At 39.3% G+C, this 13,973-nt stretch overlaps 1 long non-coding RNA gene across 1 annotated transcript in view; it reads left to right on the forward strand.

Annotated features, from left to right (window-relative positions):
• The first annotated feature begins 425 nt into the window (after positions 1-425).
• The window catches only part of LOC133254425 (uncharacterized), a 39,382-nt gene continuing 25,834 nt past the window's right edge, over positions 426-13,973 (forward strand). Inside the window, exon 1 of the long non-coding RNA XR_009738668.1 lies at positions 426-541. This is a non-coding gene — a long non-coding RNA (uncharacterized LOC133254425). The remainder of the gene's footprint in view (positions 542-13,973) is intronic.

Below are 13,973 nucleotides of genomic sequence, written 5' to 3' on the forward strand. Positions count from 1 at the left end.
TGCGTCCCAACACAATTTTCCTTTTATCCCAAGACTGGTGAGATGGGTTCAAGGTTATAATGGAAGTTCAGCATATTGCATGCTGTTAACCAGTGGAAACAGCATTACTGAATTTATAGACTTATATGTCTTTATCTAAAAAGTAGCAGTTGGTTTACACCATAAACCATGGATTTTCTCATTGTGAATAACAGTTATAATACAGGAGTCAAGAAGTGATAAATATTTGATTTATTCATTGCATAAACTCCAATGATACTGATATAGTTTCTAAAACTTCTCCATTTAGATTTTTTAAGCTTTGTGAAGCATGTGGTTGTTTAGGATCTGAACTACTCTTTTTTAACCTTGGGTGTGTTGTGTGTTAAGTTGCTTCAGTTGTGTCTGACTCTTTGCGACCCCATTGATTGTATCCTGCCAGGCCCTTCTGTCCATGGGATTCTCCAGGCAAGACTACTGAAGTGGATTGCCATGTCCTCCTCCAGGGATCTTCCTGACCCAGGGATTGAACCCACACCTTTTATGTCTCCTGCATTGACAGGTGGGTTCTTTACCACTAGTGCCACCTGGGAAGCCCTTTTTAACCTTACTGTGCTAAAAGCCCTATTTTACCTATCCTATCTTTTACCTTCATTTTGCAGGTGATAATAACTTACTGCTGCTGCCGTGCTAAGTCGCTTCAGTCGTGCCCGACTCTGTGCGACCCCATAGAAATATACAATAAGGTGGCAAATTTTTTTGGTAAATGCAAGAAGGAAATGAGTGCCCAATTCACCCTTTCTTTCCCACATATAGTTTTGCTTTACTGCTTATTCATAAATGGGACAAAATAGGTGTGAGCTGAGCATTAAAAGAGTTATACCAGTGTGGTCCATTTGCAGACATAAGGATGGTATCACTGTTAGAAACAGTCTAGTAGTTAGGATTTGGTCTGTAGTAGGAGTAACAGCAAGCAGGAAATTAACACTAGTCAATAACTCATTTGACAGGTACTGGGGACACCCAGGTACTTGCCCTAGCTGAGCTGGGCATGTTATGTGACCTTTATTGAAATATTTGATTTCTGTGCTATAAAATGGACATCGCCATATTTCTTTCTTCCTAGTCTTTCAAGAAAAGGTAAGAAGCCCAGCCAGTCTCTATGAGATACTTTCAATTCTGGGCAGAAATTGGCTATAAAAATGCCAGCCTCCATTTATTATTAATTCTCAAGTCACAGGGCTGCATGGGGCCTTATGAGGTCAACCTATTCTCACCCAGCTTGTGGTGCTTGTTATTGGGAATCTTGGGGAAGCGTGATGATGGATTATTCCAAATTCCCTTGTGTCAAGGTATTAAGATGAGGTACCCAATTACTATCAAAGCCCCACTAAAAACTCATCGTAGGATGCAAGAAATCAATATCATCAAATATTTATTGGGTGTCTATTGGGTGCTTTGTGTTTCATTTGTAACTATTTGCTATGATATAGAGCTCAGGTCCACAGGCTCTTATTGCTTATTTAGTAATTTTTCTCCCCATTGAGGTTTTTGGTTATTTTTGATCTTCAGATTTTTTTTTATAAGCTGAATATATTTCTCTGGAAAGAATTTGTAAGAAGTCCAGGTTTAATGCCAATTCTAGAGAGAAGGCATGGAAAAAACTGCAACTTTATAGAAAAAAATACCACTTCAAAGGATACTGGTACAGTGAACTTGAAAGGATAAACAGAATATGGTTTGTAATATTGTCATAGCATTGCTTACATGAGAGAACCAATTCTGAATTAAACTGCAGTATTTGTTATCCTATAAATCTTATGGAAAATTATTTCACTCCAATAGGCATATTTCATTTTATTGTGCTTTCCTTTATCAAGCTTCACAGATATTGTGTTTCTTTTACAGACTGAAGGTTTGTGGCCACCCTTCATTGTTAGAGGGTGGATAGAATTTTTTCTAGCAATAAAGTATTTAAAAAAAAAATTAAGCTGTGGACATTTAAAAAAGACATAGCTCAGTTGGTAAAGAATCTGCCTGCAATGCAGGAGACCCGGGTTCGATTGCTGGGTTGGGAAGATGCCCTGGAGAAGGAAATGACAACCCACTCCAGTATTCTTGCCTGGAAAATCCCATGGACAGAGGAGCCTGGTGGGCTACAGTCCATGGGGTCGCAAGAGTTGGACACGACTTAGTGACTAAACCACCAATGTTATTGCACCCAGTAGACTACAGTATAGTGTAAACATAACCTAAAAAATTATTTATTTATTTGACTGTACTGGGTCTTAACTGTGGCATGTGAGTTCTTAGCGGTAGCATGGGGGATCTATTTCCTGGACCAGGGATCAAACCTCGGCCTCCTGCTTTGGGAGCTTGGAGTCTGAGCCCCTGGACCACCAGGGAAGTCCCACACAACTTTTCTACGCACTGGGAACCACCCCTCCCCACCAAAAAATTTTTTTTGTGATCCACTTTATTGTGATACTCGCTTTATTGTGATGGTCTGGAATAGAACCAGCATTATCTCTCACGTTTGCCTATAATTATATTTTAAAAAGCATATTTGAGTAGTCTTAATGCAGTCTATTCACTTGGCTTGATGAAGTATCCAAACCAGCACTTAGTACCAGCTACATACATTCCATATCGCTTTTGGTCACTAGAGGTTATGGAGAGTAACAGGCTTAATATGAATCACAGTGTACTTGAGGGGAGTCTACTTCCTAGGATTTTAAAGCACTTCAATGATTTTGGGAGTCAGCATGTTAGTACAGTTTTTATCTAATTTCTTGGGATACCTATGTACCTGGGAACTGAAGTTATTTTCTTCCATTACTCCGTTTTAAGTTTACAAATTAGAGCTAGAGGGAACTAGTAATGGCCCTTTGTTAATGTGTGGAAGTACTTTGAAATCCTTGGAAGAATAGTGCTGTGGAAATTCAAGGTAGTTATTAGTCTAATTAGCCAAATAATTTAATGAATCCAATTAGTTCTTAACTTTGTATTGCTTATAGCCTATTAAAAAGTAGTTACCACTTGTGCTTTCGATTAAGATGGAGTAGCTAGTATCAGACTAACCTTCCTGCTAAGTGCAACTGTAAAACAGATGTTTGAAGGCAACAAAGGGAAATCAAGGCAGGCAGGACTTGACAGATCAAAGTTCCAATGAGAAGAAAAATGCACTGAAGCAAGTCTTACGTTCACTATCAATTTTTCTGTGTGGAACACAGCCAATTATAGCTCAGGGCACAAAGTCTAGACAAAAGCCTTGTACCAAGTGGGTTCATTAGGCTGGGAGTCAAACACTGGTGTTCAAGATTGCTAAGGCAGCCAAGACTTGAGGAGTGAGATCTTAGAGGAAAGAGTACTGTAGGATATTGATCCCAGTATCCTGCCTGTAGTTTTTCCTTGAGTCATTTGTCACATCCTAAGAAGTACATGCTTGGAATGAGATGCTGATAAAATAAGCAGAGAGTAGAAACGAGAGTCTAAAAAGCTAAGCAGAGAGGGTGATGTCACAGTGTTGCTGCTGCTGCTGCTGCTAAGTCACTTCAGTCGTGTCCGACCCCATAGATGGCAGCCCACCAGGCTCCCCTGTCCCTGGGATTCTCCAGACAAGAACACTGGAGTGGGTTGCCATTTCCTTCTCCAATGCATGAAAGTGAAAAGTGAAAGTGAAGTCGCTCAGTCGTGTCCAACTCTTCGAGACCCCATGGATTGCAGCCCACCAGGCTCCTCTGTCCATGGGATTTTCCAGGCAAGAGTACTGGAGTGGGGTGCCATTGCCTTCTCCTGTCACAGTGTTCAGGAGACTTAAATTGGAATTCAGGAAGGTGTGTGTGTGGGGGGAGCTGGTAATGAACTGTAGTTCTCACTTGGGACTCCTGGCGGACCGAGCACTGGGACAAGGGGGAACCAGAAATAGACTCACCTTACTGGATCAGAAGGATCTCTCAGTTCTCTGTCTTCCAGGAAAAAATAAAAAATTCTCTGTGGAATTATACACAGACAGGATTTCTCACACATTAAAACATGAGATTATCAGGCATATTAGGAAACAGGATCAAAGGACTGAAAACAAAACAAAATAAAAGACAAACAAAAATCCCGAACAACAACAAGAAAAAAGAAAACCCAAGGAAAATCTACAGAAGAGACAGACTCACAGGTGATTCAGATATTGCAGTTCTCAGACACAGGCATAGTTTAAAACAACTGTGATTAATGTCCTTAATAAAATAGAGGAAACAATGGAAAATTTCACCAGAGAACAAGAACCTATATAAATGAATCAAATAGGAGTTTTATAACTGCAATTACAATAACTTAATAATTCAAAGATGAGTTTAATAGCAGATTAGAACTCATATTAAAGAGGATTATTGAACTGGAAGACAGGTTAGTAGAAAATATCCAGATTGATACACAGACAGAGAAAGTATGTAATATAAGATATATATAGAAATGAGAAAAAGCTAATGTATGTACCTAAATGTATGTATACCGCTACCGCTACCTCTAAGTCGCTTCAGTCGTGTCCGACTCTGTGTGACCCCATAGATGGAAGCCCACCAGGCTCCGCCGTCCCTGGGATTCTCCAGGCAAGAACACTGGAGTGGGTCACCATTTCCTTCTCCAATGCATGAAGGTGAAAAGTTAAAGTGAAGTTGCTCAGTCGTGTCTGACCCTTAGCGACCCCACGGACTGCGGCCCACCAGGCTCCTCTGTCCATGGGAGTCTCCAGGCAAGAGTACTGGAGTGGGGTGCCATTGCCTTCTCCGAAATGTATGTATATATGTATCTAAATGTATGTACCTGAGGTCCTAGAAAACAAAAAGAGAGAAAATGGGTCTGAAGTAAGGTTTGAAAATATATTGGTTGATAGCCTTGAAACATGTATATTATCATATGTGAAACGGATTGGCAGTCCAGGTTCGATGCATGAGGCAGGGTGCTCAGGGCTGGTGCACTGGGATGTCCTTGAGGAATGGGATGGGGAGGCAGGTGGGAAGGGGGTTCAGGATGGGGAACACATGTACACCCATGGCTGACTCATGTGAATGTATGGCAAAAACCACCACAATGTTGTAAAGTAATTAGCTTCCAATTAAAATAAATAGAAAAAAAATATTGACAATTTTTATAAATCCATGTGACATCAAACCACAGACACAGAAGTTCAATGTATTATAATTAGGATAAATGCAAAGAAAACCATACTTAGACGTATCATAATAAACTAAAGAAAAGACAAAATCAAAAATAAAAATTTAAAAGGAGTCAGAAAGAAAAGAAACATGCCCAGGAGCAAAAATATGAGTAACACCTGACTTTTGTGAGAACTAAGATAACCTAGATAAATATAGAATGGCATCTGTTAAATGGCAGAAGAAAGTGACTGTCAACCTCGAATTTTCTACCAAGAAAACATTGTTTAAAATGAAGGTAAAATAAAAAATGACATTTTGAGATAAACAAAAGCTGATGAAATTAATCTCTAGAATATGAACACCAAAAGGAATAATAAAGAGAATTCCTCAGGCAAAAAAAAAAAAAAAAAAGATCCCATATGGATATTAATTAAATTAATATCAGATAAAGTAGATTTTAAGGCAAGAAGTCACACTATAGAACAGGGTTTGGTTACTCAGTTCTTCAGCACTACTGAGCTTTGGACTAGATAATTCTTTGTTGGAGGCAGGGGAGGGCTGTCCTGTGCACTGTAGGATGCTTATCAGCAAGCATCCCTGGTTCCTACTCATTAGACATCTATAGCACCCACCACCCCAAATTGTGGCAACCAAAGTTATCTCTGCTGCTACTGCTGCTAAGTCACTTCAGTTGTGTCTGACTCTGTGTGACCCCATAGATGGCAGCCCATGAGGCTCCCCCATCCCTGGGATTCTCCAGGCAAGAACACTGGAGTGGATTGCCATTTCCTTCTCCAATGCATGAAAGTGAAAAGTGAAAATGAAGACACTCAGTCATATCTGACTCTTAGCGACCCCATGGACTGCAGCCCACCAGGCTCCTCTGTCCATGGGACTTTCTAGGCAAGAGTACTGGAGTGGGGTGCCATTGCCTTCTCCGAAAGTTATCTCTAGACCTTACCAAATGTCCTCAGCTGAGAAGTACTGTTACAAATAAAAAGACATTTCATAATGTTAAAAAAGCCAACTTAAAAGGGAAATAAAAACAATAAAAAATTTAAGCTTTACTTTTCTTCCAAGATAAGCATTAAAGTTATAAATTTTTCTCTAAGCTCTGTTTTACCTTTTATTATGAATATTTCTGATTCATGGATTAATTAGTATTATATTGCTTAACTTCCAAACATTTGGTGATTTTATAATTATTTTTCTGCTATTGATTTTCAGACAAAATTTAGGTAAGCACATAAAAAATGTGAACAGCATGATCCACAAAATTTACCTCACTGCATATATAGACTATTGTATGGAATGCCTGCAGGTATACACTTTCTTTTCAAGTGAATGTGGAATATTTATCAAAGCAGAACATATGCTGGGTCATAAAATATGTCTCAACAAATTTGAAAAAACCAAAATCATACAGAGTATATTCTCTGATCATAGTGGAATTAAGCAGAAATTTTAACAGAGTGAAGGGGAAAAGAAAAGATCACCTCAATGAATGAAGAAACCACATTTGATAAAATTCAATACCAACTTATAAAAAAGTCCTTAGCAAGCTGGGATTAAAAAGTAACCTTCTTAATTACAAAAGGAATCAAAGTTCCTTCCCTGCTAGATCAACAGCAAACTTTATTCTTAATGATTAAATAGTGAAAGTATTTGCCTTGATATCAGGAATGAGACAAGGATGTCTGTTACCACTACTTTTAATCATTATTATATTGAGATTCTTAGCCAGTGCAATGAGATAAGACAATGAAACAACATATGTAAGTATTATACAGGAAGAAATAAAAGTTTTTGTTTGCAGATGATATGATTGTGTATAAAGAGGTTCCAAAACATCTACAAATGAACTGTTAGAATTAATGGGTAGTTTAGTCAGGCTATTGTATACAATAAAGTCAGCATACGAATATCAATTGTATTTACTTATATCAGCCGCACCAAATTAGAAAGTAAAGTTTTAAAAAGATGCCATTTATACTAACATCAAATACATTAAATGGCAACCCACTCCAGTATTCTTGCCTAGAGAGTCCTGTGGACAGAGGAGCCTGGTGGGCTGCTGTCCATAGGGTCACACAGAATTGGACACAACTGAAGTGACTTAGCATGCATGCATGCACTGGAGAGGGAAATGGCAACCCACTCCAATATTCTTGCCTGAAGGATCCCAGGGACGGAGGAGCCTGGTGGGCTGCCATCTATGGGGTGGCACAGAGTCGGACACGACTGAAGTGACTTAGCAGCAGCAGCAAATATATTAAATAGTCAGGGAATATGTAACAAATACAAGGCTTCTATACAGAAAACTATAAAATATAATTGACAGAAATTAAAGACTTCGGTAAATGGAGGACTGTAACATCTCTGGATTAGAGGCACAATATGAAAAAGACGTCAGTTCTCCCCAGACTGAGCTATCAATCTAATGACATGCTAATAAAATTCCGACAGGTTTTTAAAAATGGAAAATGACAAATTGATTCTAAAATTTATATGTAAATTCAAAAGTTAAAAGTAGTGAAGACAATCTTGAAGAATGAAATTGGAGGCTGTAGACTTTCAGATATCAAAACTTCTTAGAAAGCCATCATAATTAACACTGTTGGCCCAAGGACAGACAAATTAACTAAAGGAATAGTATAGAAAGTCCAAAAACAGACTCATATATATCCCTGGCCACTGGATTTATGACCAATGTGCCACGGTAGTACAGTGCCAATGGCCGTTTTCCTTCTTCGATAAATTGTGCTAGATCAATTGGATATAAATATGGGAAAAAAAAGACTTTGGCCCTTATCTCAGGCTGTACACAAAAATCAATTTTTGGTGGATCATATTCCTTAATATGAAATAAATATTCTAGAAGATAACATTGGAGAATATATTTTAAGACCTAGGAATATGCAGATTCTTTAAATAAGACACAAAAAGAACTAACTTTAAAGTGAAATGTTGATAAATGGACTTTTTTAAAATCAAGACTCTTTTCTTACCATGAAGGAAAGTGAAATGACAAGCAACAGAGACATATTTATGTTAGATGGAAGAGATAATTACATCACAAATATTAGACAAAGGATTAGCCCCTAGACTTTATTTTTAAAATTTCTCCAAATCAGTAGGTAAAGAATATCCAATTAAAAATGGACAAAAAGTTCAAATAATCCTCTTCAAAAGGGAATATCTCAATAGCCAATAAGCATAAAAAAAAATCCTCCTCATCAATAGCCATTAGAGAAATACAAGATAATACTTTCGTGAGCTATTCCCAACCATTAGGAGAATGCTTAAAATTTTACAAATTGACAATACTAAGTGTTGTAGAGAATGTGGAGGACTGGAACTCATATATTTAACTATTCAAACTGATCAGTTGAGTCTGGTTGTTTAAACACAGTGTTGCTTAAAGCATCTTGAGAAAAAAACCACACCTGGAAATACAAATTCTTGTTACTACCTTCTCCCTACAACCAGATGCTGAAACTGAATCAATAAGGCTTTTCTTATGCTTGGATTTTAAATCAAAGGAAAATTACTCCTAGTCTGGTGTCTTTCAGGGCAAACAAAAGGAGACATGTGGGAGAGGTTAAGGGTGGTAATTGTGGGACCGTGCATGGGGGATTGAGAAAGTCCAAGAAAGCAGGATTCAGTGAAGGAAGGAGGGAGGGAAAGGGAATGTCAGAGGCCGAGAGTTAAGAGGCTGCAAGGGAACCTGGAGTGAATTGGTATTTGTTCATTTGGATATGTAAAGCACCTAAGGGAGAGGAAAACAGGTGCAATATGAATGCATTAATGAAATGAAAAATGAGGCTTGACCTATGAATAAATATTCGGAATAAAAGCATTTTAAAATGTATCTTGGTTTTAGGGCACTTACTCTGTCTGGCAACTAATTCAAAGTTTTCATGGTTACACACACTCACATACCTGGTTTGTTAGCTTCCTGTCTGCCTGAGACACACTTGCTGAGGTTCCCAGGATCTGTGTGCCTCCTTCTGCTTGCTTTGTTGTTCAGTTTTGTTTCTCTTATCAACAGAATCTGTCAAAATTGTGTAAAACAAGATTCCTAATTATATAGACTCAGGTGGTCAAATTATGCCACCAAAAATTGTGACTTGGACCTAATGCCTGACAGCAATCCTAGAGGCTGGTTGGTTGGTCCGTTTGCTCCAGAAGAGCCTTTGATGTCACCTGCCACCTGGGAAGCCCTGACAATAATGGCCTGGCTCCATGCAAGGGGTGAGGAAGATAGTGTATTAATGGGATTATTAGAAACAAGACAAACTGCTACTCCTCATCAGGAAGAGTGGAGGCTAAGTGCAATCATGTAGGTAAAGTGCGTCTAAGCAGAGACCCCTTGAAAGGCTCAAAAATAGGCTGCCATTTGATTATTATTTCCATTACAACAGGGTTTCCTAGGGCTTCCCTGGTGGCTCAGTGGCAAATAATCCACCTGCTAAGGCAGGAGATTTTGGTTTGGTTCCATTTCTTTGAGGCCAATCCTTGGACTCGTGGCATCTCATGTCAAGGCTACAGTCCGGTCGTCATGTTGTTAACTTCTTACTGGTGAGCGTTTCAGAATCTATAATACAGCTCACAGGATATGGCTCAGAATATTTTCTATAGCCCTTGAGAAGGAACTAAAGGTCTATGCTTCATGACCAAACTGTTCTTATTTAGTCTCCTTTGACTGTATTGCTTTGTTTCTGCATTTTCTCATTTCTCTGATTAAACTTATTCTTTGGCTAAAGTTTTTCTACAGACAGTAGGTAGGCAAAGGGCCATAGGGTCTTAAAAGGGCCATAGGGTCTTTCTCTCAGTTTCACTGTCCACTGTTTCAGTTGAAGTCAACTGTGGCCCCAAAATATTAAGCATAAAAGTCCAGAAGGTCTAAATTGTGTGTTGTTCTAATTAGCATGATGAAATCTCATTCTGTCCCACTGGGTCCTACCTGGGATCCCCAACTACTGACATTTTTTGCTCCTGACATCCAAGCATCAACATCATTGTAGCTCAGGGATGCAGGATCACTGGAGCCAGATGATCTTCCTTCTGAAATAGGGTCAGAAGATCAATAGTAACCTAACATTATATCATGATGCCTATATCATTCACCTCACTAGGCAGGTTTTTTATCATCTCACATATCACAAGAAGGGTGAGTACAGACCAAGATGTTTAGAGAGAGAAATCACATTCACATCACTTTTACTATAGTATATTGTTATAATTATTCTATTATTAGTTCTTGTCAATCTTTTACTGTGCATAATTTATAAATTAAACTTTATCATAGGTGTATATTATAGGAAGAAAACATAGTGTATATATAGCCTATATATATAGGGTCTGGTACTATATGCAGTTTCAGGCATCTGCTGGGGGTTCTTGGAATGTATCCCCTGCAGGTACAGGGGGAACTACTGTAGTTTTCTAGACTTCTGCATGCCACACAGATCTTGGCAACAAGCTGTCTTCAAGTTAAGTGATGGATGATATTTTGCGTTCTGTGCTCTCTCCTTCCATCCTCTTTTTCCTTCCCCTTCCTTCCCCTCTTGTTCTCTCTTTCTCCCTGTCTTTGTCACTTTCATTCTATCTAATTTAATGGTAGCTTAAGTATTCTTGCCTGGAGAATCCCATGGACGGAGGAGCCTGGTAGGCTACAGTCCACGGGGTCACAAAGAGTCGGACATGACTGAGCGACTTCACTTAAGAAGGAATGGTGAGCTAGACCCCATTTTAACAAATACATTTCAACTGTTTCAACCATAAGACACCTTACCTATTTCTTCTGTGCCTTGGCATTTGGATAAAATGATTTTCTGATTAAAATTTTTTTTTTGATGGTAAAAAAATCTCATTGCCCCAAATAAGCATTGATCCCAGTGTTCCTGGACTCTCAGTGTTGGCTGTACATTCTTGAGCCTCTCAGTGTCTCTTGCCTCCCCATTTAGATTACCACTGAACTAGATACTCTGAAGCAGTGTGAGAAGAATAGGCTGATGTGGTGCTGGGTTCAGTGGAGATGCGGCATTTTAGACAGAGGAAAAAAGTATGCAATTGGAGAAAGATGAGAAGAACACAATGCATGTGAAGAGCTTTGTTGTTCTTGAAATTTTAAGATTGCTTTACTAAGTTCAATGATGAAAGCCATCAGAAGAATATTCCCCTGAAAGTTATTTTTTCTTAAAAAAAAGAAAAGAAAAGAAAAGTCGCATCCTCTTAGTATAGCCACGGATGGCAGTCAAGCATCTCTGCAGATGGGGATAGTCCATTAGTTAGTCAAGTCACCCTCCAGGTTAGAGAATGGTAATTGATTGATGAAGCTTAGTCCTAAAAATCTGGATTTTATTATTAGACTTCCCTGGTGGCTCAGCTGGTAAAGAATCCATCGGCAATGCGGGAGACCTGGGTTTGATCCCTGGGTTAGGAAACTCTCTTGGAGAAGGGAATGGCTACCCACTCCAGTATTCTGGCCTGGAGAATTCCATGGGTTGTACAGTCCATGGGGTCGCAAAGAGTCGGACCCAACTGAGCGACTTTCACTTTCTTTCATTACTTACTCTATGTGTGAACTTTTACAGGTCACTGAAACACACTTCATTTTTCTCACCTACAAAATGGGGACACTAAGAGTGGCTAGTTCCTACGATGGTTGTACAGATTAAATGAAGTAATACATGCATGCTAAATAGTACAGAGTAAATGTTCAATAACTGTTAGGTTCTGTTACTGCTGTTATTACCATTATGTTTAATTGTGACCTAAAATGCAGTTGGAGCCATAGGTGTGGTCAGAGGATGATTCATGGTCAGAGCTGTAGGTATGAGACACCACCAAAACGAACAGGGACAGTGACATGACCAGATTTGTGTTAAGATGTTTGCTGTGCTTTGAAGAACAGCTTGTCCAGAGACAAGAGGCTGGGCTGTGGTGTGCTCCGGGGGTATGTATCATCAGCTGTGAGAGCCAATTGTTGGGTGTTCAGGAATTTTCTGAGTAGGTTATTGAATATGAATGTTGTTCGATATTAAATTATATAAAGTTACTGTTAAGTTATTTTGAAAACAAAGACAATAAATACTCAGGGCATATCACTTCCTAATTATCTTATTTTGCCATTATCTAAGCTCTCGAGGTTATCTATGTATATACTATATCTGCACAGTGTAAACAGTGTATAATACTGTGTACTGAGCTTCTGTCATCAGGGATGTGACTTTGGTAGCTTGAAATGAGCCAGGATTGGAGTATTTATACCACGCAGTTCAGCAGATTCTACAAATCAGGGTTTTACCGGCCCCCTAGAGAGTCAGTTGTTAAACTTTTACTAGCTCCCCCACTGGGTCAGAGAGACCCATTAGAAAGCTATTGAGACAGTTCTGTAGAGAGATGCTGAGTGCTTGATTTTTAGCATTTAGAGTGGAGGGAGACAGACTTGAGAGACACTTCAGTGTTAGAATGAGTAAGGCACAGTGACTGAATGTGTGGGAAAAGAAGATGAAGACCGAAGCCTGAGTATGTGTGACTCTCCCTTGCTGTCTGATGAAGCAAGTTGCCATATTGTGATCCCACTTATGGAGAGGCCCACCTGGAACTGAAGGAGACTTCTGGCAGATGAGCCAGCGAGGAACTGAGGCCCTCAGTCCAACAGCCTGCAAGGTGCTAAATCTTGCCAACAACCACGTGAGCGTTGGCGTGGATCCTTCCCCAGTTGAGCCCTCAGATAAGACTCCAGCTCTGACTGACACCTGATGGCAATCTGTTGAGGTAGAGGACCCAGCCAAGCTGTGCCCAAATTCCTGACCCATCCAAACTATGTGATAGTAAATGTGAAGTGCTCTGAGCTACTAAGTTTGTGGTAATTTGTTCTGCAGCAATAGATAACAAATTCAAGGTCTTTACCTACTTAGCTCTGGGAATTGTATACTTATTTTGTCATGCTGTACTCTGCTTTTCCTGTATGTACCAAGTGAAGCCTTCAGGCTTCTGGAAAGTGGTCAGCCGGTGCCTCACTGGGAAAATCTGGATAACGGTCAGAGCTGACTCGAGCCCTGTACTGGCAGGCAGAGCCACTCACTGATGTAACATTGGCCACGAAGAGTCCCTCTCTGGTGATAGAGTCATCATCCACCCACTTTGGATGACCTCTGGGGTGGCCAGAATTCACACGGGAAGATCTGCTCGGTTTCCAGAGGTGGGAAGGGCCCTTAAGAGAAACAGGCGCAATTTTAACATTCATTGTTTAACTTGGGAAAGACCACATGCTATCAGATACCCTCTCTCGCTCTCTTGTTTTTGCTTTTCAACAGAGAGGACTTAAAATTTTTTCATGAAGACTTTATTTTAATCATGCATAGAAGAAAACAGAGGGTATGCATTTTAAAATGATGCTCATCATAAAGGGATCTTTGAAAGGAATTTGGAAACTAACTGGCAAAAGTGTGGGTCAGCATCTTGCTCCTGATCCCCGAGGCTGAAGAGAAGTTGTGATTTGACTTTGTGCCCCGGATGCAGATTTAAGAAGGACCATGGTCGAAACAGGAGTCTACTAAAGTGACATCTTACCAGACTCCCATTTTAAAACCAGAAGTCTAATTGCCTATGGGGAATTTAAATAACAAAGAATGTAATTTATTTAAAAAACTAATTGCCAGTGTTTAAAAGGCTGCTTCTGTAGGATGTCAAGCTGGACCCCTCATTTAAACTGACCCCTTAATAACACACCCATTAAATTTTTTTTTTGCCTGAAACAGACTAATTTTAAGAAAGTATTTTAAAAGTAAGATTCATTTATTTATTCAATAAATATTTACTGTATGGTTA

The sequence above is a fragment of the Bos javanicus genome, chromosome 9 (assembly GCF_032452875.1).
Source record: "Bos javanicus breed banteng chromosome 9, ARS-OSU_banteng_1.0, whole genome shotgun sequence".
NCBI lineage: Eukaryota > Metazoa > Chordata > Mammalia > Artiodactyla > Bovidae > Bos > Bos javanicus.